Here is a 24,344-nt window from a genome sequence, read left to right as displayed (position 1 = left end):
AGAATCCAGAATAACCTTAGAAGAATTTGGAATTTGGGCTCAGAAATGAGGCCCAATTCTAGAAAAATCTTGAAAAACCCAAGGCCCAGTACCAAGGCCCAGTACCAAGGCCCAAATACAAAAAGCCCTATTTGAGGCCCAAAATGATTTTTTCAGGCCCAGGATTAATAAAGATAGTGGGCCCCAAGGTCAGAACAGCCCAGAAAAGGGCCTAATTAGTTAAAAATACAAAACCCAGTTGAAACGGGCCCAGGTTATAAACCAAGAAAGGGGATGGCCCAAAAGAATACAGCCCAGGTTTAAGGGCCCAAATCCAAATTACAGAAATATATGCAAGAAGTTAATTCAAGACCAATTCGACCAGGAAACACAAAGGAATCCTGATCGAAACTCCTGAGGTCGAAATCTTGTCGATCAGGGCTGAAAAATAAGCTTAATTCGACCTGAATTAAGACTCATTCGACTAGAAATCGACTGAAAACCCTAGTCGAAACAATCCTGCTCGAAATTGCTTCGACCAAGGCAAGAAAGGCGGCTAATTCGGTCAAAACAAAGAATTCTGACCCAAAACCCTGACCGAAAATTTCCTGGTCGAAAAGGGGAAATAGCTGTTTCATTCGATCAAGAATGGCAGAATGTTTTTGACCCGGTCGACCAGGAAACCAAATAAAATCCTGGTCGAATGAGCCCTGCCCGAATTTGCATCGACCTGGGCAACAAATGAGGGTTAATTCGGTCAAAAACGGAGATCCTGACCGAAAAGGACGAAAATCCTAGTCGAAAAAAAAAAAAAAAAAAAAAAAGGGAAAAAAAAAAATCCTGGCCGAAATTCGACCAGGACCTCTGCTCGAATTTCCTTCGACCAGGGCTGAAAGAAGGTTAATTCGACCAGGATCCTGGCCGAATGGATCCCTGGTCGAAAACTGTATAAAAAAAAAAAAGGAGAAAAAGAAAAAAAAAGGGGAGAAAAAAAAAATCCTGGAAAATTACAAAAAAAAATCAGGAAATTCCTTAAAATAATTTTTGAAAAATGTTAATATTTTCAGAAATTAAGGGAAAAATCCAGAAATTAAGGAATAAATCCAGAAATTAAGGATAAAATCCAGAAATTAAGGAATAAATCCAGAAATTAAGGATAAATTCCAGAAATTAAGGAATAAATCCAGAAATTAAGGAATAAATCCAGAAATTAAGGATAAAATCCAGAAATTAAGGAATAAATCCAGAAATTAAGGATAAATTCCAGAAATTAAGGAATAAATCCAGAAATTAAGGATAAAATCCAGAAATTAAGGAATAAATCCAGAAATTAAGGATAAATTCCAGAAATTAAGGAATAAATCCAGAAATTAAGGATAAAATCCAGATATTAAGGAATAAATCCATAAATTAAGGATAAATTCCAGAAATTAAGGGAAAATTCCAGAAAATAAGGATAAATCCCAGAAATTAAGGGAAAAATCCAGAAATTAAGGGAAAAATCCCAGAAATTAAGGGAAAAATCCAGAAATTAAGGATAAATCCCAGAAAAATAAGGAAAAATCCCAGAAAAATTAGGGAAAATCCCAGAAAAATTAGGGAAAATTCCAGAAATTAGGGAAAAATCCCGGAAATAAGGGAAAAATTCCTGGAAATCAAAATAATTCCTAAATAAAAGGAAAAATTCATTGTAAACGTGTAGGTCGCTCCACACTTTACGGAAAAACGAAACCCTGTAAGGGAACAAATAGACTTAACTTCTGCGAAACCTATTCAATGTTTCCCAAAAGTTGGGGGGCAAATGATAGGGATAAATAAATTATTATTGTATAATTAAATACTGCATTAATTGTACAAGCTGTGGGCTACTAGGCCCAATAAAAAGATATATGAAACTCAGACCAGAAAGGTTAAGCCTGATGGACCAGATCAGGCCTGATGGAATGAAAAAGGCCCAAAAGCCCTAATTATTAATTAATTTCGTAATTAATTAACAAGGGAAAAATCAACTATTGAGAAGAGTCCCGATAAGGATATAAATCCTTATAGATTAGCCTCAAGGGGACCTAAAAGGATAAGGGATCAGCTTCCTACTTCCTAGGACTCCTAAGTCTATCCTAATTCAGAGGCTTGTCCACCAAGTCTCCTATACCAAGTCCAATTCAAGGACTCCCACATCTATATAAGGGGCCTCACCCCACAAATCAGAACTACGTTTTTTGACTTGATCTTTGGCAATCAGCAAGGTACGTAGGCATCTTGTTAAGGCAGATTGAGTCACGAAACACAAGAGCAGTCAAATCGAGCCTTGGAGCTCACGTTCCTTAGTATTAAATACAGCAATTATATATAGTAGTTTTAATCCACATAACACTTTTATTTTCGTTTCTCTTATCCTTATTTCATGAACCAACACAACATAAGTATTGATTTCAAACATCCCGTCATTCTGGATTCGTGTCCTCAGAACGAATCTTGACAACTTTTACAACTTAGATTCATAATTCATCATACTTATCCGCTTTTGTTCTAGCTCCAAAGCTTTTACACTATCTCCTTATCTTTGGGAATTACTTTCCCGAAAACAATTGACTGAACTTAAATCAGTTTATTATAATCTCTTGCTTCGTGCCTTCCTTGGCCTTTCACCAGCGGGTGGTCTCTCTCTTAGGAGGGTAAGTGACAAAAACAGTCTTTTGTGATTCATCAATCATTCAGAATCTCAAATGATTCCTCTATTTCCTTTAGCCAGGCTCTTGCCTCGACTAGGTCAACCTGTTCCTTGGAACTCTGAGAGCTTAGAGACTTAAAGGTCCTGAAAGAATTTCCTACCGCATTGTTTCCTCAAGGTGGTGGTTGGGGATAATAGTCTAAGTTCTGTCTAGACAGGTCCATAAATTTCCGTATAGGAGTACCGTCTCGGGTCTCCTTTCCTTACTCGACTTTCTGTTTCCTTAGTATGAAATGTTTCAACCTTCTCCCATAATCGGGGTTATCTTATACATTAAAAACCTTGTTTTCCACTCTATTATGTTATGGGTTCTTTCTTTCTTGATGGCAACCTCCCTGACTATCACATTCAGGGTTTGCCCTAAATCTTATTCCTCAAACTATGGCTCTCATCTAAGTTCTCATCCTTAAGCTCTTGAACTTTTGGAACCCAATTTCTGTAGGAACACCTCACTATCCCCTTATCATCTTTCTCGGTATGGATCTCTTCTCCAATCATTGACTCTCTGCCGTCATTCATCACTTTTTCTGGCACAATATGTTCTTTTCCAAAAATTCGGTCTGTATTGCAATCTGAAACAGCTTTTCGGTACCGGCTCCGGTTACCTTCACTTCTATTTCCATTTTCTCAAAATCTCTTATAAACTCTCCCAAAGACATTATCATCTTGAGTTTCTTATTTTTACTAAGGGCATCAGCCACCACATTGGCTTTCCCCGAATGATAAAGAATCTCCCAATCAATATTCTTGATTAGCTCTAACCGCCTCCTCTGGCGTATGTTGAGCTCTTTCTACGTGAAAATGCACTAGAGCACTTATGGCTTAGGTAAACCTCGCACTTCTCTCCATACAAGTAGTGTCTCCAATCTTTAGGGCAAAACTATTGCCATGAGCCCAAGCTCATGGGTGGGGATATCGAATTTTATATTCCCTTAATTGTCTTGACGCGTACGCGATTACCTTGCTGTGCTGTATAAGAAGCACCCTAATTCCTTATACGAAGCGTCACTACACTTCACAAAATCTCATTTTCCATCCGGCAATGCCAACATAAGGAACGTCACCAACCTTTGCTTCGGTTCTTAAAAGTTGTTCTCGCATTTCTCTGTCCATTCGAACTTCTCAGTCTTACGAGTAAGCCGCGTTAAAGGGGCTACTATCTTTACAAACTTGAACGAACCTCTGGTAGTGACCGGCCAATCCTACCTCTGGTAGTTTCCCTAACCATGGTCATCAATTCCTCAATGGTCCTTTATTCATTCTTGTTAGGATCCTCCACGAGATCCTCCTCAGCAACAATCCCATCTAGGACAACATCCTCAACCACTACATCCTCAATATAAACATCATCCGGTCCTGCGTTAGGATGCTCTATCGGATCCATAATCCGATCCCCAATAATTAATAAAACATCATCGCGTTGTTACTCCTCAACCTCAGGGTTCGGTGTCCCGCTACCATATACGATAACGAACTACGCTTCTATCACGATATTTATAAGGGTTCCCATAAGGGTTTTAACTGTCAGTACTACGTTAGGTAGTCCGACTATGAACTTGGCAAGAGTTCTTATTATCTTAGTGAACTTATTATTTTAACGTCACATCATCTCTGAGGTTTATAACGCTTAGCTCTGATACCATTTCTGTAACACCCCCAAATCCGGGGTCGGGGATTCGGGTTGTCACGAGTTCCATATCCCTTAACAATACTTAATCTTAACAATCAACCAATTCCTGCGTACTGTGACCCCATAATATACACACACACACCGCAAGTTATAGTCTCAGAGATGAATACCCAAAAAAATAACACAAGTCATTTTATTCCACATAATAAGTCATTACACCTCAAGAAGGTTCTGAATAAATTTACATTTCTTTGCCATTATTACAATTCATATTATACATAAGTCTGGTTTATCAATAGTTGAAAACCTAGCCTATTGGTAGCTCCTACCTCAGCTACGGCGGCATCAACGCTTCCAGAAAACTGCTGAACATTTTCTAACCGCTTGCGAATTGGAAGCTTGGTCCTGTTCATCTTGTCTATCTGATGTTGTGTGATGAAAGAAGAAAGCAAGGGTGAGCAACAAGCCCACCAAAATAATATATATAATGATTTACAATATATGAGCATTCTCATAGTACTCATGAAAGTCTTGGTCAAGAAGAAATGAACCAAGTTTGATATCTTAATGCGATGAAGTCGTAAAATATTCAGTATATATACATATATACTTTTCAAAATCTTGGAAGTCCTCTTTCATGCATAATATACACAGAGTTCCAGTTTATAACTGTATAAAATTATCGTTGTAAGGTGATCTCATATATCTAACCTTGTCTCAATGTTTTTCTGAAAATCTTTGACATGCATAAGATAATCATTTACTAGATATAAGTTTAAAAGATGAAGTTACAAGATACTCCAATATACTTATATCTTTTCCAAATACTACTTGAACTACCACCGTTCAAGTTATAATTAGTTCAACAGTTCACCACATAGATGAGACTACAAGATAATACTTGAATAGATTCAATCTTTAAAATATCATCAAAATAAAATGAAGTTATGAGATACTTCATTTGATGCAAACATCATTTTGAAAACTTGACCCTGCCAACACTCAACAATCGCCCAACCGTAGCCTTTCTATCGAAGTGCTCTGGGTAGTGTTGCAGAAATATCCAATTGGATGATGAACTCATTACGGGAGTTTGCCACGCCAGGAAGACCACTTACGATGATTAGTCGTAGTAGTGCAACCCCACCATTTTCTACATGTAGAGGAGAACCTGTCGGATTTACTTGTCAACCGAACACTGGACTCCTAAGGAATGGACCGTCTTAGCGGAACTTCCAGGCCATTTGGGCCATTATAATTAGGCTGGGCCGGCGCCACTCGACCACTTACGCCACTCCTAGTTCAGATGAAATCCATGACTCTGAAACGTAAAGCTCGTTCCCCCTTTCCCCAAGTAGAAACTTGTTGATACGACTCCACCCAGAAGTCGTATCTAGCTGGAAAGGAAAACTCACCGATATTTCCCAAGCGATGCCTGTTAATGGATTAACTTGTTCCAAGAATTTTACTTCCCGAATGTTGGGTAAGTAATCAAAAACTCTTTTATCAAAATAGCAACCTTTTTGCGAATATACAATACACCACAGAGCCGGATCCCTCAGGTTTTGAGCGAGTATTTAAATCCCCTTCGAAAGGAGGATCTTAAATATAAAAATGAGTTTTGGGATCCGCTTTAACTTTTAAAATTATTTTGAAGACTCGCAAAATATTTTTAAGAATGTTTGGAGTGATGCTGATTTAATAAAATAAATCAGTCCCAATATATTAGAAAATATCTAAATATTATTATTTAAATAATATTCCCATAAAGAATAATCTTTATAAAAATAATTGAAGTAGAAGTTTTAAAACTCATACTTGAATGAATGTTAAATAACAAAGATATACTTATACAAAAGTACTATCTTTATTTGAATAATTGAAAATAAGTTTGATTATCGAAACATTATTCTTTAATAAAATAAAGAATATTATTAAATAATAAGTGGAGTCATAATACCTCGAATGAATATTATAAATAATATTCATTAAATAAAATAAACGGAGTCATACATCCTCAAATGAATATTCAAATAATATTCATTAAATAATATCACTGAGTCACAAGCCCTCGAATGAATATTCAAAATAATATTCAATTAATAAAATAAAAGGAGTCATAAGTCCTCGGATGAATATTCAAGATATTCAATTAATAAAATAAAAGGAGTCATAAGTCCTCGGATGAATATTCAAGTAATATTCAATTAATAAAATAAAAGGAGTCATAAGTCCTCGGATGAATATTCAATTAATATTCATTAAATAATATAAAGTTATCAAATAAACCTTATTCGATTAATAGTTTTGAAAACTATTCATATATATATATATATATTATACTCGGGAGCCTCGCTTCCCGATTTTAGAAATATGTTCACCTTTTGATCCCTTATACTAAGGGTAAACTCAAATACTGCTTATTTCTAGCATATGTATTATGCAACTATAAGCATTTGAACCAACAGATATATAATCAAGAATATGAAACAGGCATGCATATATACCATATCACATGCTCCAATATATCGCAAGAATTTTCTAAATAACCATTATGCATCTATCACAAGATAATGCATATACAAGTGTATACATCACAACAACAGTATAACGGGTAGAAAACTTGTCTGAGTGCTCCCGGATAGACTTAAGCTTAGAGTGGGTCCGATAACCTATGAATAACAACATAAGTCGGAATTAGACCCCGGTCGCTTAAGAAACTAGACTTTAACCATTTAGAGTCCTAATGTTCGCTTTCGCGCTTAACGATTTACTTAAGTCGCTCGAGTATCTTCGACTCCACCATTTTTAATAATTTAACCATTACGAGTTTTAAGGCGATTCTTTCGCGAGTGTCTTACCAACTGCCTAACACACTCTACATAAATGTTTCATACTCCAATTAGCCCTTTTGGTCTTTAACATATGTTTCAAAGTAAGGCGAGGGGTAATGTTTCGTTCGCGAAATGTCGTTACTTAAAACGGTCGTTTCTCCTAAACCGTACATCGGAATCAAACGAACTACATATTAAGACGAAGCTCGTAACAGGAACTATCTAAAAATGGCAATGGTAAAAACCTAACAGTGAGTTCAAGGGTTCTGATGTTAAGAACAAAAACAGTCTACGGTAAATCGGGCATTACGACGGCTATGTTTACGCGATTTCCCAATTTTTTACCATTCCAAATCATATCAATCCAACTACCAATCAACAACAACTCAAGATACACATCAATGCTACTGATTTCAGTCATAATAAGCTCAAGGATCTCAATCCAATCATATATTATAACATCTCCAAATTCAACTAAACTACTTAACAATTAAGCTCGAATCATGCTTATCATTCAAATTACTACTCATCCATCCAAACCATCTCCAAACTTCAACATTCAAACTTATTACTAAAGGGTGTGAAGATTTATACCTTTCTTGGAGGGTGGAAAGTTACTAGAAAGTCTTATGGAGCCTCCTACAAGCTTGATCTTTCCAAAGAAATCAAGAACACAAAGTTAGGCTTTAAAGTTTCTAAAAGTCCGATTAAAAGAACTGTAAAAATAAGGCTCTTACCATGCTTATTTGGACGAGACTTGTGAACAAGAGTTGTAGGTCATCTCAATACCTTTCCAACGAGCTATAGAACACAACATTTGAGTGAGTATTGAAGGAGAACCTTTCCAACACCTTTCCAACAAGTGAGCAATTAGGATTAACTCCTAATTGCTTGCCTAATGACCGCTGATCTGTTATACGGTTCGCTTAACTTTCGTTTTCGTTTATCGTTTGAGGGATCATACCCGGGATCTTATTACTTAGGTTTCTTTAACCTTTCTCAATACATTATATTCCTTTCATGATCCTCTCTTATAATCCTTGAATTTTAATCTTTTTTATTCTGTTACCTTATACTCAATTCTTTCTATATCTGGTAGATTTTTGGGAAAAATCAAAGTGTTCGAATTTGGATTCTGACGATCTTTACATACACTTATTTATCATATAGAGTACTAATAATATCCCAGAAGATCAATAAAAGAGCCCCTACATAGTGTTGTATGAAAAGTTTTCTTATTCACCATAACCAGCAAAATCACTATTCATAAGGGTTTCAAAAATTCCAAAAATTGGGGTTATTACAGGAATTGTTAAGGTTCCAGTGCCGTATTGCAAAACTTGTGGACGTAAGCATTCCGGCGTATGTATTAAAGCAGATGTGACATGTTTCAAATGCAAGCAGAAAGGGCACTACTCTAACGAATGTCCGACAGGAAGAACAGCAGAAATCACTTGTTATCAATGCGGAAAGAAAGGGCATATCGCTAGGAATTGTAAAGGACCAGCAATGGCAGCCAGTATTCTGAAAGTATTGGCATTACCTCCGCCACCACCGCCAAATCAACCCAGAGCAAGGACTTTTAACATGACCATGAAAGAAGCAGTATAGAATCCAAGTGTGATTGCAGGTACGCTTTTGGTGAACTCCGTAGATTTAAAAGTATTAATTGATTCTGGAGCTACTCGTTCATTTATTTCTGAAGAATTTCTTGATAAGTTACATTGCGAAATTGAATGGTTGTGCGAGACGTTAATTATAAAATTAGCGAATGACGACCAAGTTCCAGTAGATCGAGTATGTCCTGCGTGTGATATAGAAATAGCTGGACATCATTTCTCTGTAGACTTAATTCCTTTTAAGCTAGGAGAATTCGATATCATTTTGGGAATGGATTGGTTAGCATGTCATAAGGCTCAGATAGATTGCGCGAATAAGAAAGTTGAATTGCGAACTGCGGAAAATGCAACGGTAATATTCAAGGGCGAAAAGCAGCAGAATAAATTTCTCACTGTAGTGTAGACCAAACGATTGCTTCGACAAGGATGTGAGGCGTACATAGCTTACGTGTTAGATACTGAAAAAGGAAGTCCAAGAATAGAAGATATTCCAGTTGTATATGAATTTCCGGACGTCTTTCCAGAAGAGCTTCCAGGGTTACTGCCAGATCGAGAAATCGAGTTTACGATTGATCTAGCACCAGGTACAGAACCAGTTTCGAAAGCTCTGTATCGAATGGCTCCAGTTGAGATGAAGGAATTGTCAACGCAACTGCAAGATCTTCTAGACCGAGACATTATACGACCTAGTGTATCCCCATGGGGTGCACCAGTGTTATTTGTAAAGAAGAAAGATGGCAGCATGCGATTGTGCATCGACTATAGGGAATTGAATAAGCTCACTATTAAGAATAAGTATCCTTACCAAGAATTGATGATTTGTTCGATCAGCTAAAAGGAGCTGCATGGTTTTCGAAAATAGATTTACGTTCAGGTTATCATCAATTGAAGATTAAAGCTGAAGATATTCCAAAGACTCCGTTTCGTACGAGATATGGGCATTACGAGTTTTTGGTAATGGCATTCGGTTTGACAAACGCGCCAGCAGCATTCATGGATTTGATGAACATGATAATCAAGAAATATTTGGACAAGTTCGTGATTGTATTCATTGATGACATCTTGATTTACTCCAAGACAGAAGAAGAGCATGCAGAACACTTGAGGATAGTTTTGGAAATTCTGAGGAAAGAGCAATTATACGCAAAATTCTCAAAATATGAATTCTGGTTAAGGGAAGTACAATTTCTAGGGCATATCATCAGTAGAGAAGGCATCCAAGTCGATCCAGCGAAGATTGAAGCTGTGTTGAATTGGGAAAGACCGAAGACACCCACAGAAGTTCGAAGTTTCTTGGGATTGGCATGGTATTATCGAAGATTTGTCAAAGATTTTGCAAAGATAGCAACGCCGCTGACCAAGTAAACTCGAAAAAGTGAAAAGTTTGAATGGAATGATAAATGTGAAGAAAGTTTTCAAGAGTTAAAGAATCGGTTGGTAACCGCACCAGTATTGGTATTGCCAGACGAGCAAGGAAATTTCATCATTTACAGTGATGCTTCGTATCACGGGCTAGGATGTGTATTGATGCAACACGGTAACGTCATTTCATATGCTTCGAGACAACTTAAACCCCATGAGCAAAAATATCCTACGCATGATCTGGAATTGGTAGCGATCGTATTTGCATTGAAGCTTTGGAGACATTATCTCTACGGTGAAAAATGCGAAATCTACACGGATCATAAAAGTCTGAAGTATATCTTTACGCAAAAGGAACTGAACATGCGACAACGTCGATGGCTGGAATTGATTAAAGATTACGATGTTACAATCAGTTATCATCCGGGAAAAGCAAATATTATAGCGGATGCGCTAAGCAGAAAAGAAAGATTGAATCGGTTAACTTCATGCGAAGAATTGGCCAAGGAATTCGACAAATTAGAAATTGAGATTCGCATTCCAAATAAATCTGCAGGAACTATTTACGCTATGACTTTCCAACCGGAGTTGCTAGAAAAGATTCGCCGTTGTCAACATGAAGTGATGAGTCAAGATGACGATCTAACGGGGGAAGAGATCACAACTCAGAAAGATAATGAAGGAATTTTACGCTTTATATCGAGAATCTGGATCCCTAACGTGGCAGAATTAAAAGAAGAAGTAATGCGAGATGCGCACAATTCGAAGTATTCCATTCATCCAGGAAGCACAAAAATATATCGCGATCTAAAAGAAAACTTTTGGTGGCCGAATATGAAGAAGGAAATAGCAGAATGGGTGAGTAAATGCTACACCTGCCAGCGAGTTAAAGCGGAACATCAATGTCCGAGCGGATTATTGCAACCGTTAAACATTCCAGAATGGAAATGGGAACATCTAGCGATGGATTTCGTAGTAGGACTGCCAAGGACTAAGGCAAATCATGATGCGATATGGGTAATCATTGACAGACTTACGAAGTCGGCACATTTTCTACCAATTAATGAAAGATTTTCGCTCGACAAATTAGTGCACATGTATCTCAAGGAAATTGTGATGCGACATGGAGTTCCAATATCTATCGTGTCTGATCGAGATCCCCGTTTCAATTCAAGATTTTGGAGATAATTTCAAGAATGCCTTGGAACGAAATTAAACATGAGTACCGCTTATCATCCGCAAACCGACGGACAAAGTGAAAGAACTATTCAAACGATTGAAGACATGCTACGAGTTTGTGCAATCGATTTTAAAGGCAGTTGGGATGAGCATTTACCCCTAGTGGAATTTTCTTCTAATAACAGCTATCACGCCAGTATTGGAATGCCACCGTATGAAGCACTATATGGGAGAAAATGCAGATCATCAGTACACTGGGATGAAGTTGGAGAACGCAAAATTTTAGGTCCAGAATTAATTCAGCAGACGAAAGAAAAGATTGAACTTATTCGGAAACGACTCGATGCAGCGCAAAACAGGCAACGCAAATATGCAGATCAAGCTAGGAAGGATCTGGACTATCAGGAAGGAGAAAATGTATTACTCAAGATATCGCCATGGAAAGGATTGACCAGATTTAGCAATAAGGGTAAATTGAAACCATGATACGTCGGACCATTTGAAATTTTGAAAAGAGTAGGAAAGCTTGCATACGAATTAGCTTTACCGCCTCATATGCAACATATTCACAATGTGTTTCACGTGTCAATGCTTAAGCGATATAATCCTGATTCTAGGCATGTAATAGAATATGAACCGATAGATATCCAACCAGATTTGTCTTTTGTAGAGCAGCCGGTAAGAATTTTAGATCGGCGAGAGAAAGTGTTAAGAAATAAGTCTGTATATTTAGTGCGAGTGTTGTGGAGAAACCCAGTGATTGAAGAATCAACCTGGGAGCTTGAAAGTGAAATGTTAGAGAAATACCCTCAGTTGTTTGCGTAGAAGATTCTGAGGACAGAATCCTATTAAGGGGGAGAATGTAACGACCGGGAAATTTACGTTGTATTATATCATATTTATAATAAAATATGTGTATTAATATGTCATTTATGTGTGATTATCTGTTAAACTCTAATTGTTATGTGTTACGTGTATTCCGTATCATTTCTGTATTTTTAAGGTATTTTTCAGATGTTTTATATCGTATTCATAGGTTTCATTTCAAACGTTTTATGACCTAAACAATAATTTTAAAGCCAGTATTTCAAATAAAATAATGGACCTTGTTTTTCATCAAACGGCTTTTACAATCGCAATATTCTGAACATCTAGTTATTTTATAAATTTTCTCGTTTTATGAAAAATGACTTTTCTGGGTCCCATTGGGTGTTAAAAACCCCACAAAAATCACATTTTTATTTTTATAAAATTATAGGACTTTTATTTATACCATTTCTTTGCATTTTTGAATTATTCACTATTTTTGGGAATTTTTGGCATATATATTGTATATATAAAATATTTATAAAATAAATTTTAATACCCAAAAATTATGGAAATTAGCGCCAAATATTTTTATTAGGAGTGTAATTAGCCCCTTAATTTTATTTAGGGGTATTATTTTACATATTATAAATAGTTGATTTTTCAGTAAATAATTATTAATTAATTATAAAAAAATCAGAAATTAAGCTGAAAATTCAGAAAAGAGGGATTAGGGTTCTTGAAGTTCCTGGAATCAAAGCTAAGTTTGATCGTGATTTTGTTCACCAAATCTTTCATGTGAGTAACCAAAATTATCCTCTCAATCTCTACTTTCTATTCATACCATTAATTTCGTGTTTTATTGATGTTATTTTCAATTCGATTTTCCAGGGTTTATGTTTAATTTAGGGATTTTTGATTCAAGAATCGTTTGTTTGTTATGATGATTCCAATAGTTGTATATTGAATTCAGGAATGATTTTGCATAGTTAATTAGCTTGTATAACCCCGGGAAAGTAGTTCCCGAGTTCTTAAATTTTTAGCAATTTTGAATTCGTTTTCTGTGATTTTGAAGAAGTTTTGATTGTTGTTGAGTATTGAGATTGACTGTAGAACTCAGGAGCTTCGATTTTACGTATTAATCGTTGAGGTTGATTATGTTTTGGAGGAGGTGTCGTTTTGCGGTGATGTCGCCGGAAAACTTCGGGTTTTTGGCCAGTGGAATCGGAGGATGGCTGGGGAAGGGATGTTGATGGTGTAGGTGAATTCCCAGGAGTGTTACGAATCGATCCCCGTCGAAATCGATCGAGATGGCCTCGAAATGGCCCGACGGCGACGCTACCGGAGCTGGGCGACGGGCGGCGGCCGATTCCGATCATCCCTTCCAGTTTCCGGCCACCTGTAGACCCGACCCGCTCAGTTGCTTGAAGACCCGTTTTCTGTAAATGTTCGACCCGGTTTCGATCTGTAATTCCCCTAATTGTGTACCTGAAATGTGTTTCTGTGTTTTAATTAATTAACTTATTTATTTTATCTTGATAAATTAGAAAATTAGTTTTAATAATTCTAAAAATTAAATAAAAATCAATTTTGAATTCTGAAAAATAATATTATTAATTTCTGAATTATTTTATTAAATTATAAATTCGGATTTAATTATTTAATTAATTATTTAATTATTTATCTAATTATTTATTAGTTATCTAATTAAGTAATAATTAGGTAATTAATTAATAGTTAGGTAATTAATTAATAAATAAGGATTAAAAATAATTAAATAATATGATTAATAATCTAATAATTAGTAATATTACGAATAGTGATTCGAAAATGAGAATTTTTATTCGAGTGTTAGTTATTCGAATAATATTGCAGTAATTGTTCGTATCGTATAATTAAATACCGATAATTAATTGATTAACGAATCATTTAAATTCCAATAATAATATATTAGTTCGGTAGTATTCGAGAATAGTGCGTAACTCGTATTTATACGAGTGATTAATCGTTGAGTTGGGTTATAATTCGAGTAATTCGTAGTTATTCGATAAATAGCGTATCAGTTAATTAAATCGATTGATTATTTGTAAATAATCGATCTAATCAAATAAATAACGATGAGTTGTAAATATTTGTAATAAATTGTGATTAATCCTAATAATTAGGGATTAATTATTTTAAATTAGTAAATAATTATCTATTAATTATTTATTAGTTAATTATTTATTAAATATTTAAAAGTGATTAATTATTTCGATAATTAATCACATAATTTTCGATAAATCATAACTTCTTCATTTTAACTCCAAAAATTATAAAAAAATTATTTTTGACTTTGATTTTTCTTAAATAATTATTAAAAAATTATTTTGGGATTTAAAAATTAGCAATAATTATTTATATTGAATAATAAATTGAATTATCAGTGTTTAATTGATAATAGTTCAACCATTAGTCCGAATTGAGCGAAACGAAAGCCTGTTGACTCAGAAAAATGAATTCTTTTCACTAAAAATAATATGAAGACCTAATTTCTTCTCGAAATTAGTTGATTTTATTGATTTCTTGATTATCAGTCGAAATGCATGCCAAGACGAGTTCGAAAAATTCCGGAAAAATGGGAAATGAAGCAAAAGGTGATCAACGGAGCAATTAGCGAGTCAATTTCGATTCTAAAAATTATTTTAACTATAAAAATAATTATGTGCTTATGTGTTTATGTGTATTATGTGGTTAATCGAGTCTTACTTGCTTATATGTAATATTCGAGTTGGTTATAAGCGTATGGGTAGATAGTAGGAACAAAATGAAGTCGATTTAAGGTGCAACCGAAGTACAAAATGAATTAACAGTCTATTTTGCTAACAGAAACTAAGCCAGCAAGGCAGGTCAAGTAGGGGATAGACGGAAGTGATTTAATTGCAGTAAGTCGCACAGAAGGCAAGTTTCTCCTCTATTCTATTTTCCAGAATAGTGATATTCTCTTCAGATTCTTATTACATTTGCATTACTTTAATTCCTTTATTCATATCTCAGTTTGATTCTTTAATTATTCTTTTCATTTGAATTTATTATTCATATTCCAATTATTACTCACAATTATTGATATATTCTGGTGATTAGAATATATCAAAGTATACCGATTGTTCCGGTTGCTATTCCAGGGACTGGATAACATTACTTTTGGGGATTAAGTTTACTTAATCCTAAGGACCGGGACATAACCGGATCCTTGAGATAGGCCGTAGTGCCTGGGTGCCCGACGGGATCTATATAGTGAGATATAGATCTGCACTATATCCTGGCTGATCAGCAGGGTATAGCTGCGAACTTGAGTCCAGTGTAGTTCATTTGTATTTTCCAGTAATGGCCTTCTTTTAATTCTTATGAGGTTATATCTTTGCAGATATACCTGGGATACGGATTTAGTTATATTGCTTTAATATTGTGTATATTTTGTAGACTTGTTGAGCAATTTTGGCTCACCCCTTTTTGTTGTTATTCACCTTATTGTTTCAGTTAAGAAGGAATATGAAACCCGTCAGGACACGAGTGGTAAAGAAGCGGGTCAAGCCTCGGGATCCTCTTATACCCAAGGTGTTGATCCCAATCCAGGAAGAAAGCTTTGAGTTGCCCGAGCAGGTGGAGTGTTGATAGATAGTATGTGTGTTTGAATAAAAGCTGAACTTAGTTTAAAATGAATTAGACAATGGTTTGTAATAAAGAAAGTTTGTGAGATTTTGAATGTTGGCTTGTAATAAAAGTAGTTAATGGTTCTTGTTTTCATACTTCAACCTAAAAAGGTCCTGGTAGTTGTTAAGGGGTTTAGTTTCATTTCTTTATTATTTATTAATAAGCTTGTACAGGTTTGGTGATTAGCTCGTAACCCCCAGACTTACACCCCAGGTCTGGAGGGCGTTACAGTTTGGCATCAGAGCTGTAGGTTTGGTCCCTGAAAACAAGAACATTGGGATTAAGATAGGATAGGGAGATCACATAAGATAGGGATAGTCAGATTAGGAAAGATAGTGTTAGGATTTAGGTTAGATTAGAATAGGAAAATATAAAATCTTAGGATTGTTTAGTGACCTTTTCTTTTCTTTGGTGTATTATCAGATGGCATCTTCTGGTTATTCTGCATCTTTCGAGAGGACAAAAGGAAAAGAAACCTATGTCTGTAGTGACTCTAACTTATCTTTTACCGGACTAGGTTTTACTTCCAAGAATAAGAAGAATAGAAGTAAAAATAGCAGGATATGAACTAATGGCCCTAAGAAGTTATGTAATAAATGTGGTTCTGCTGGTCACCTTACTCATGCTTGTAGAAAGGTTAAAGTAGACAATGTTAAGAATGCTTATGTGCATAACATGCCTAACATGCCTAAAGTTTCTAAGTGTGATAAATCTGTTTGCATGCCATGTGCAGTATCTTTCATGTACACTTATCTTGATTCCACACACTCACATAATACATCTCATGATCATGATAAGCATGTTAGTAAGAACACTGATAGATCAAAGACTGTAAGCCCTCCTAAAGCTAGGAAAGTAGCACCTGTCACCAAGACCAAGAGCAAGTCTGTTGGTGCTTCTGAAAGTGACAAGGAAACAATCAATGATAAAGCAAAAACTGTTAAGCCTGTCAATTTGGTGAAGAGAAATGTTATATATTCAAATGCTTCTAAGTCTTCTGGACCCAACTTAGTTTGGGTACCAAAGAAAACTTAATCACTTTTGTTTTCAAGGCATTAAGCAGAAGAAGGTCATGTGGATTCTGGACAATGGATGTTCAAGGCATATGACGGGAGATAGAGCCCAGCTATCAAAGGTGGTTGAGAAAGCTAGCCCAGTGGTTATTTTTGGAGATGATAACAAAGGTTATACTACGGGATATGGCTGTTTGGAAATTGGCAATGTCATCATTGAAGAAATCTCTCTGGTTGAAGGTCTTATGCACAATCTTCTCAGTATCAATCAATTATATGACAAAGGATGTGAAGTGTTGTTCAAGAAGGAGAAGTGTTTGATCTCTAATCAGAAGAATGAGAAGCTGACTCTCAATGGAGTCAGAAAGGGTGATTTGTTCGTAGCTGACTGGAATTCTGCAGATGGTCAAGTAATGTGCTTCTAAAGTAAAACCTCTCCAGATGAAAGTTGGTTATGGCATAAGAAGCTCTCAAGACCATGAATTCTTTGGTTAAGAGGGAATTGGTGAGAGGATTGCCCGAGATGGAATTCAGTCCTGATGGACTTTTTGAAGCATGTGAGAAGGGAAAGTCAAAGAGGGCATCACCCAAGAAGAAGACAATGACTGACATCACTAAACCACTACAACTCCTTCATGTGGATTTGTTTGGTCATGTCAACATCATGTCTATGTCAAGAAAGAAATATGGCTTAGTGATTGTTGATGACTATTCCAGATACACGTGGGTGTTATTTTTACATTCAAAGGATGAAGCACCTGATATGATTATTGATCATATCAACAAGATTGAGTTAGAAGCTGGAGTGCCTGTGTGAACAATCAGATCAGAAAATGGAACATAATTCAGAAATGCAAAGCTAAATGATTTCTGTGTCGAGAAGGGCATCTCAAGACAGTTTTCAGCACTAAGGACTCCACAACAAAATGGAGTGATTGAGAGGAAGAATCAATCATTGGTTGAAGCTGCAAGGACTATGCTTAATGAAGCCAATCTTCCTACCTACTTCTGGGCTGAAGCAGTCAACACTGCATGCTATACTCAAAATAGAACCTTGATCAACAAGATATATGAGAAGACCCCTTATGAGTTAATGGCCAACAAGAAACCAATAGTGAAATACTTTCACGTGTTTGGAGGAAAGTGCTTTGTGCTTAAGGACGATGATCATCTTGGAAAGTTTGATGCGAAAGCTGAAGAAGGTATTTTTCTGGGCTATTCTCTGGAGTCAAAGGCTTACAGGGTGTATATAATTAGTGATCAAAAGGTTGTAGAAAGACTTAATGTAATATTTGATGACGCCAAGCTTCCAAGTATTTAGAAAGAAGATGATAATGATAATCTTGATGTTGAAGATCTTTCTGATGGAGAAGATGAACCTGAAGTTGTTTCAGACAACAATAACAATGGCAATGATCCTGATGATCATAATTCTGATGCAGATTCTGAAGGCAATGGTCATGAGATAAGTCACATTATCTCAGGGACTAGTCCTCAAATTTCAGATTCTGGAGATCAAGCTGGCAACAACTCAGGGGGAGCAGAACAAGGAGAAGAACAAGCATCCGGTAGTCAGACACAACACAATTCTGGAAATGCCGAGTCATCAAGGGACAGTCTACCAAGACATAGAGTATGGAGTAAAAACCACCCTTAGAATTTGATACTTAGTTATCCTGATCCTGACAGTGGAGTCAAGACTAGAAGAGTTACAGCAAATGAATGTTTCTATTCTGGGTTTCTATCTCAAATGGAGGCAAAGAAAGTAGATGAAGCTTTTGGGGATCCTGATTGGATGATTTCTATGCAAGAGGAACTTAATCAGTTCGAACGACAGAAAGTTTGGAAGCTTGTACCCAGACCTAAAGACAAATCAGTGATTGGCACAAAATGGGTTTTCGGAAACAAGCTTGATAAAGATGGAATTGTAACAAGGAACAAGGCGAGAATGGTTGCTAAGGGATATTCTCAAGAAGAAGGAATTAACTACGATGAAACCTTTTGTTGAGTGGCATTTATGATACTTTATAATGCTCTAATAAGCTTTGGATTGATGCACTTGTACTCAAGTTGTTAAGTGTTTTAACGTGTTTTCTAGTATTTTTGCATTTCAGGCATTATCTAGGTAATCAGGTGAATTAGCATTGTTATGGTGCTAATATAGTGTCAAGGTGGTGTTGGAATAAAAGCTCGCGAAGACCGGCTCAAATCTGCAAGAAAAATGAAAGAAGTCAATTTTGGCAGAAGCCCAGCGCACCCGCGCTGAACAAGCACGCGGCCGCGCCGAAGTATAGGAAGCCGGCGTGCCAGCGCTGATGAAGTGTGCGGCCACACCGTGTCGGGATAATAAAATCCTGATTTTATTGCAATTCTATTTTCTGGACTTTTGGGCTGATTGGACTGCTATATATTGATAACTCAAGATGATTTTTTAATAAGGAGACTTACCAGAGCACAAGGAGAAGATGACAAGAGACCTCTAGCATAATTCAACAAAGGCGAAGACGAACTAGTTTATTCTTGTGAATCTTTGTTTTGAGTTGTAATCTTGGATGCTCGTTTCTTGTTTTGTTGAACCTATACTCTTGTTTGTACCATGCTTTCAGTGGAACCCACATTGATGATGAGTCTGATTATGGGCTAATCATTATCGTGGGGTTCTAGCGGATTTATTTATGGATTTCTTTAGTTAATTGTTTAATGCCTTGGTATGTGGTGATTGTATGATATCCTAGTAATGGTTGTGTGTATTCATCTTATGAGCATCGCAAACTTATAAGATAGTGTGTTAATTCTTAATGAAGTAAAATTGAATTTAAGGATTTAGAATTTACCATGCTAGCATAGGTTCATGTAATGTCATGCATGATTCGTATGTAATTTTAACCATCTTACTTGCCCCGTGTAATCAAGATAGATAACTTGTGCTTAAACCGTTATGTTGTCAAATTCTATAGACATATAGGGTCTCAATATAATTGGTGTCTATTCAGCTTCTATCTCTTTTATGGATGTCTGGTAGTATGGTACTCGTGCAACGAAAGTTAGCGTTTATCAGTTTCGTGTTATCTGATTAGTGTCATCACCATTGCATGCTAAGGTTAAGATCAATAAGGCTATTGAATGAAGTATTTAATGAAGTTAGAATCCCATGTTTGTCATACTGATTAATTCAATCTTATTTCTCGTAGTTATAATTATTAGTTTAATTCTTAGTTATAAACAACCTCAATTAGTTATCGTCTTAGCATTGAATAATAACCATACATTGTTTCTTAAGTGTGTGAATTAATTAGTTAACCAATACAGTCTCTGTGGGAATGAACTAGAAAAGATTCTATACTACTTGCGAACTCGTATACTTGCGTTAATTATTAGCGCGTGTTTAGCGACTAACAAGTTTTTGGCGCCGCTGCCGGGGACTGCAGTGTTAATTGATAATTTATGTGCTTTCCATCAGTGGTCGTTAAAGTTTATTGACTCAGACATTGTTACTTATTTATTTCCTTGTCGTATTTCAGGTACTCTAGCGAGGGTGTATGCATACGTGTTCACGTACTCATAAGAGAACACTGGATAAAGCCGAGGAAGAAGTTGTGGTAGTTCGTAAGGAAGTTTTTGAGGAAGAAAAGAAGGTAGAAGAAGAAGAGAAAGTCAAAGAACCAGTTGTAGTAGCGATGGGAGATCAAGCAGAAAATCTGAAGGCTCTGATGGACTATTCTCAGCCTAAGATTGATGACATTCAGTGAAGCATCATCAGACCGGCCATCACGGCTAACACTTTGGAGATCAAGTCAAGCACGATTCAGATGATATAGAACTCAGTTCAGGTTGGGGGTTCTCCTGCTGAAGACCCCAACATGCACATTAGGGATTTCATCGAGATCTGCGAAACTTTCAAATTCAATGATGTGACTAAAGAGGCTATCAAGCTACGCCTGTTCCCATGCTCTCTGAGGGACAAGGCTAAGTGCTGGTTACACTTTCTTCCAGCAGGATCTATCACCACTTGGGAGGATCTTGCACAAAAGTTTCTCACTAACTTCTTCCCCATGGCAAAAACTGCTACAATCAGGAATGCTTTTACCCAGTTTGCTCAGCAAAGGGGAATCTCTATGTGAGGCTTGGGATTGATATAAGAAGATGCTAAGGAAGTGCCCACACCATGGCATGCCTGATTGGATGATTATTAATTGCTTCTACAATGGATCGGGTGCTACTTCTAGACCCATGCTTCATGCAACATCAGGAGGAGCCTTGTGGGCTAAGAGCTATGATGAAGCTTATGAACTAATTAAACTGATGGCTACTAATGAGTACCAGAATCCATCCTAGAGACTGACTCAAGGGAAAGTCGCAGGAATTCTGGAGTTGGACGCAACTACTGCTATCGCTGCCTAACTTAAAGCTTTGACGATGAAGGTGGACACTTTGGCTAATTATGGAGTAAATCAAATCACAAGTGTCTGTGAGCTTTGTGCTGGTGCCCATGAGACTGATCAGTGCGTAATTTCTAGTGAATCAGCTCAGTTCGTGAGCAACTTTCAGCGATCGCAACAACCAGTGCCAGCCACCTATCATCTCAACAATCACAATCATCCTAATTTCAGTTGGAGCAATGCTCAGAATGCGGTTCAACAACCTTATCAGCAGTACCCAGCTAAATAGTACAACCCCCCTGGTTTTCAGCAACCATAATATGCACCTAGACAGCAACTCCAGCTGCAACAAGCTAATGAAAAATCTGAATTAGAGGAGTTGAAGCTTATGTGCAAGAGTCAAGCTATTTCTATCAAGATCTTGAATAATCAAATTGGGCAAATTGCCAAAGCCTTGCTAAATTGTCAGCCCGGTACATTACCTAGTGACACTGAAGTACCAGGAAAGAGGAAAGCTAAGGAGCAGGTAAATGCAATCACTTTAAGGTCTGGAAAGGTTGCGAATCCTGAACAAACTCAAGAGTTGACTGAAGAAGTTGGTGCTGAGAAAGAAGTAGTTCAACAGGAAAAAAAAGTGGAACTGAGGAAGACTACTGTTGAGCACACTACGCCTGAGGGTAATACAGGGGAGAAACAGATCTATTCTCCACGGCCTTTTCCCAAGCGGCTGCAGAAGAAAAGGATGGACAAGCAATTTGAGAAGTTTCTGGAGGTGTTCAAGAAACTTCATATCAACACACCTTTCGCCGAGGATCTCGAACAGATGCCTATTTATACAAAGTTTATGAAAGGTATTCTCTCTCGGAAGGTGAAGCTAGATGATTTAGAGACAGTCGCTCTCACAGAGGAATTCAGTGCTGTGCTGCAACAGAAGTTGCCTCCGAAGCTTAAAGATCCAGGAAGCTTCACTATTCCATGTACTATTGGAAAAGTGTCTTTTGACAGATGCTTATGTGACTTGGGAGCTAGCATCAATCTGATGCCTTTGTTATTTTTCAAGCAGTTGAATTTACCTGATCCCAAACTGACTTATATGACCTTGCAATTGGCCGACCGTTCTATTACATATCCGCGAGGTATTGTGGAGGATGTCTTGGTCAAGGTTGATAAACTCATATTTCCTGCTGATTTCATAATTCTTGATTTCGAGGAGGATAAGAAGATTCCCATAATATTGGGAAGACCTTTTCTGACGACTGGCCGAACCTTGATAGATGTGTAGAAGGGTGAGCTCACCATGCGAGTTATGGATCAGGATGTCTTTTTTAATGTGCTCAATGCTATGAAATTCCCTACTGATAATGAGGAGTGCTTAAAAGTGGAGTTGGTCGATTCGGTGGTCACATCGGAACTTGATCAATTGCTAAGGTCTGATGCCTTAGAAAAAGCCTTATTGGGGAATTCAGATAGTGAATATGACGAAGGGGGAGAACAATTGCAATATTTGAATGCTTTTCCCTGAAAAAGAAAAATTGATATGCCTTTTGAATCTCTTAGAATGGAGGAATTGAACAAAGCTCCTAAACGCCTCAAGCCTTCTATTGAGGAAACTCCCACTCTTGAGCTTAAGCCTTTACCTGAATATTTGAGGTATGCATTTTTAGGTGATGCATCTACTCTGCCTGTTATTATTGCATCTGACCTTTCAGATAGTGATGAGGAAAAGCTTTTGAGGATTCTGAGAGAGTTCAAGTCGGTAATCGGATGGACTATAGCAGATATCAAGGGAATCAACTCTTCTTACTATATGCATAAAATTCTGCTAGAGGAAGGTAGCAAACCTACGGTCGAGCGGCAAAGAAGACTTAATCCCATCATGAAAGAAGTAGTGAAGAAAGAAATTCTTAAGTGGCTAGATGCATGGATCATCTACCCTATCTCTGACAGTTCATGGGTAAGCCCGGTTCAATGTGTGCCAAAGAAAGGTGGAATTACTGTGGTAGAAAATGAGAAGAATGAGTTTATTCCTATAAGGACAGTCACGGGGTGGAGAGTTTGCATGGACTATAGGAAGCTAAACAAAGCCACTAGAAAGGATCACTTCCCTTTGCCCTTCTTTGATCAGATGTTCGACAGGTTAGCCGGTCATTAGTACTATTGTCTTCTGGATGGATATTCGGGTTACAATCAGATTTGTATCACTCCAGGAGATCAGGAGAAAACTACTTTCACTTGTCCATTTGGTTCTTTCTCCTTTAGACGAGTTTCTTTTGGTCTATATGGTGCGCCAACCACATTTCAGATATGTATGATGGCCATCTTTTCTGACATGATTGGCCAGAATGTGGAGGTGTTCATGGAAGACTTCTCAATCTTTGGCGATTCTTTTGATGAATGCTTGCAAAATCTTGGACATGTTCTCAAAAGGTGTGTTGAGACCAATCTGGTTCTCAATTGGGAGAAATGTCACTTTATGGTGCGTCAGGGCATTATTCTCGGGCACAAGGTTTCTAGTAAAGGTCTAGAGGTGGACAAGGCCAAGGTGGGGGCATTGAGAATCTTCCTCCACCTATTTTTGTTAAGGGAATTCGCAGTTTTCTTGGTCATGCGGGTTTCTACAGGCATTTCATCAAAGACTTCTCGAAAATTTCAAAGCCTTTGTGTAGTCTGTTAGAGAAAGATGCTCCTTTCAAGTTTGATAACGAGTGTCTTGCAGCTTTTGAGACATTGAAGAAGAGCTTAATCACGGCACCGGTCATAACTGCACCTGATTGGAATGAGCCTTTTGAGATGATATGCGATGCAAGTGACTATGCAGTTGGAGCAGTTCTTGGGCAAAGGAAGAACAACATATTTCATGCGGTCTACTATGCTAGTAAGACCCTAAATGTTGCCCAACTGAATTATACTACTATGGATAAAGAGATTTTGGCTATTGTCTATGGTTTTTAGAAATTTCGTTTCTATTTACTTGGGACTAAGGTGACAGTTTTCACTGATCACGCCACAATTCGATGTCTCGTCTCAAAAAAGGACTCGAAGCCTAGATTGATTAGATGGGTTCTTTTGCTCCAAGAATTTAAACTAGAGATCAAGGACAAAAAAGGAACTGAAAATC

The 24,344-nt window shown here is 37.0% G+C and overlaps 1 non-coding gene across 1 annotated transcript; it reads right to left on the bottom strand.

The window, feature by feature from the left end:
• Positions 1–20,914: 20,914 nt before the first annotated feature.
• Positions 20,915–21,019, bottom strand: LOC141694241 (small nucleolar RNA R71). Its single transcript, XR_012563562.1, has one exon. It is a non-coding gene; the product is annotated as a small nucleolar RNA R71 (small nucleolar RNA).
• Between the last annotated feature and the right edge of the window lie 3,325 nt (positions 21,020–24,344).

Source organism: Apium graveolens, chromosome 10 (assembly GCF_009905375.1).
Source record: "Apium graveolens cultivar Ventura chromosome 10, ASM990537v1, whole genome shotgun sequence".
NCBI classification, from domain to species: Eukaryota; Viridiplantae; Streptophyta; class Magnoliopsida; order Apiales; family Apiaceae; genus Apium; species Apium graveolens.
This window is presented reverse-complemented; position numbering and strand designations above follow the sequence as displayed.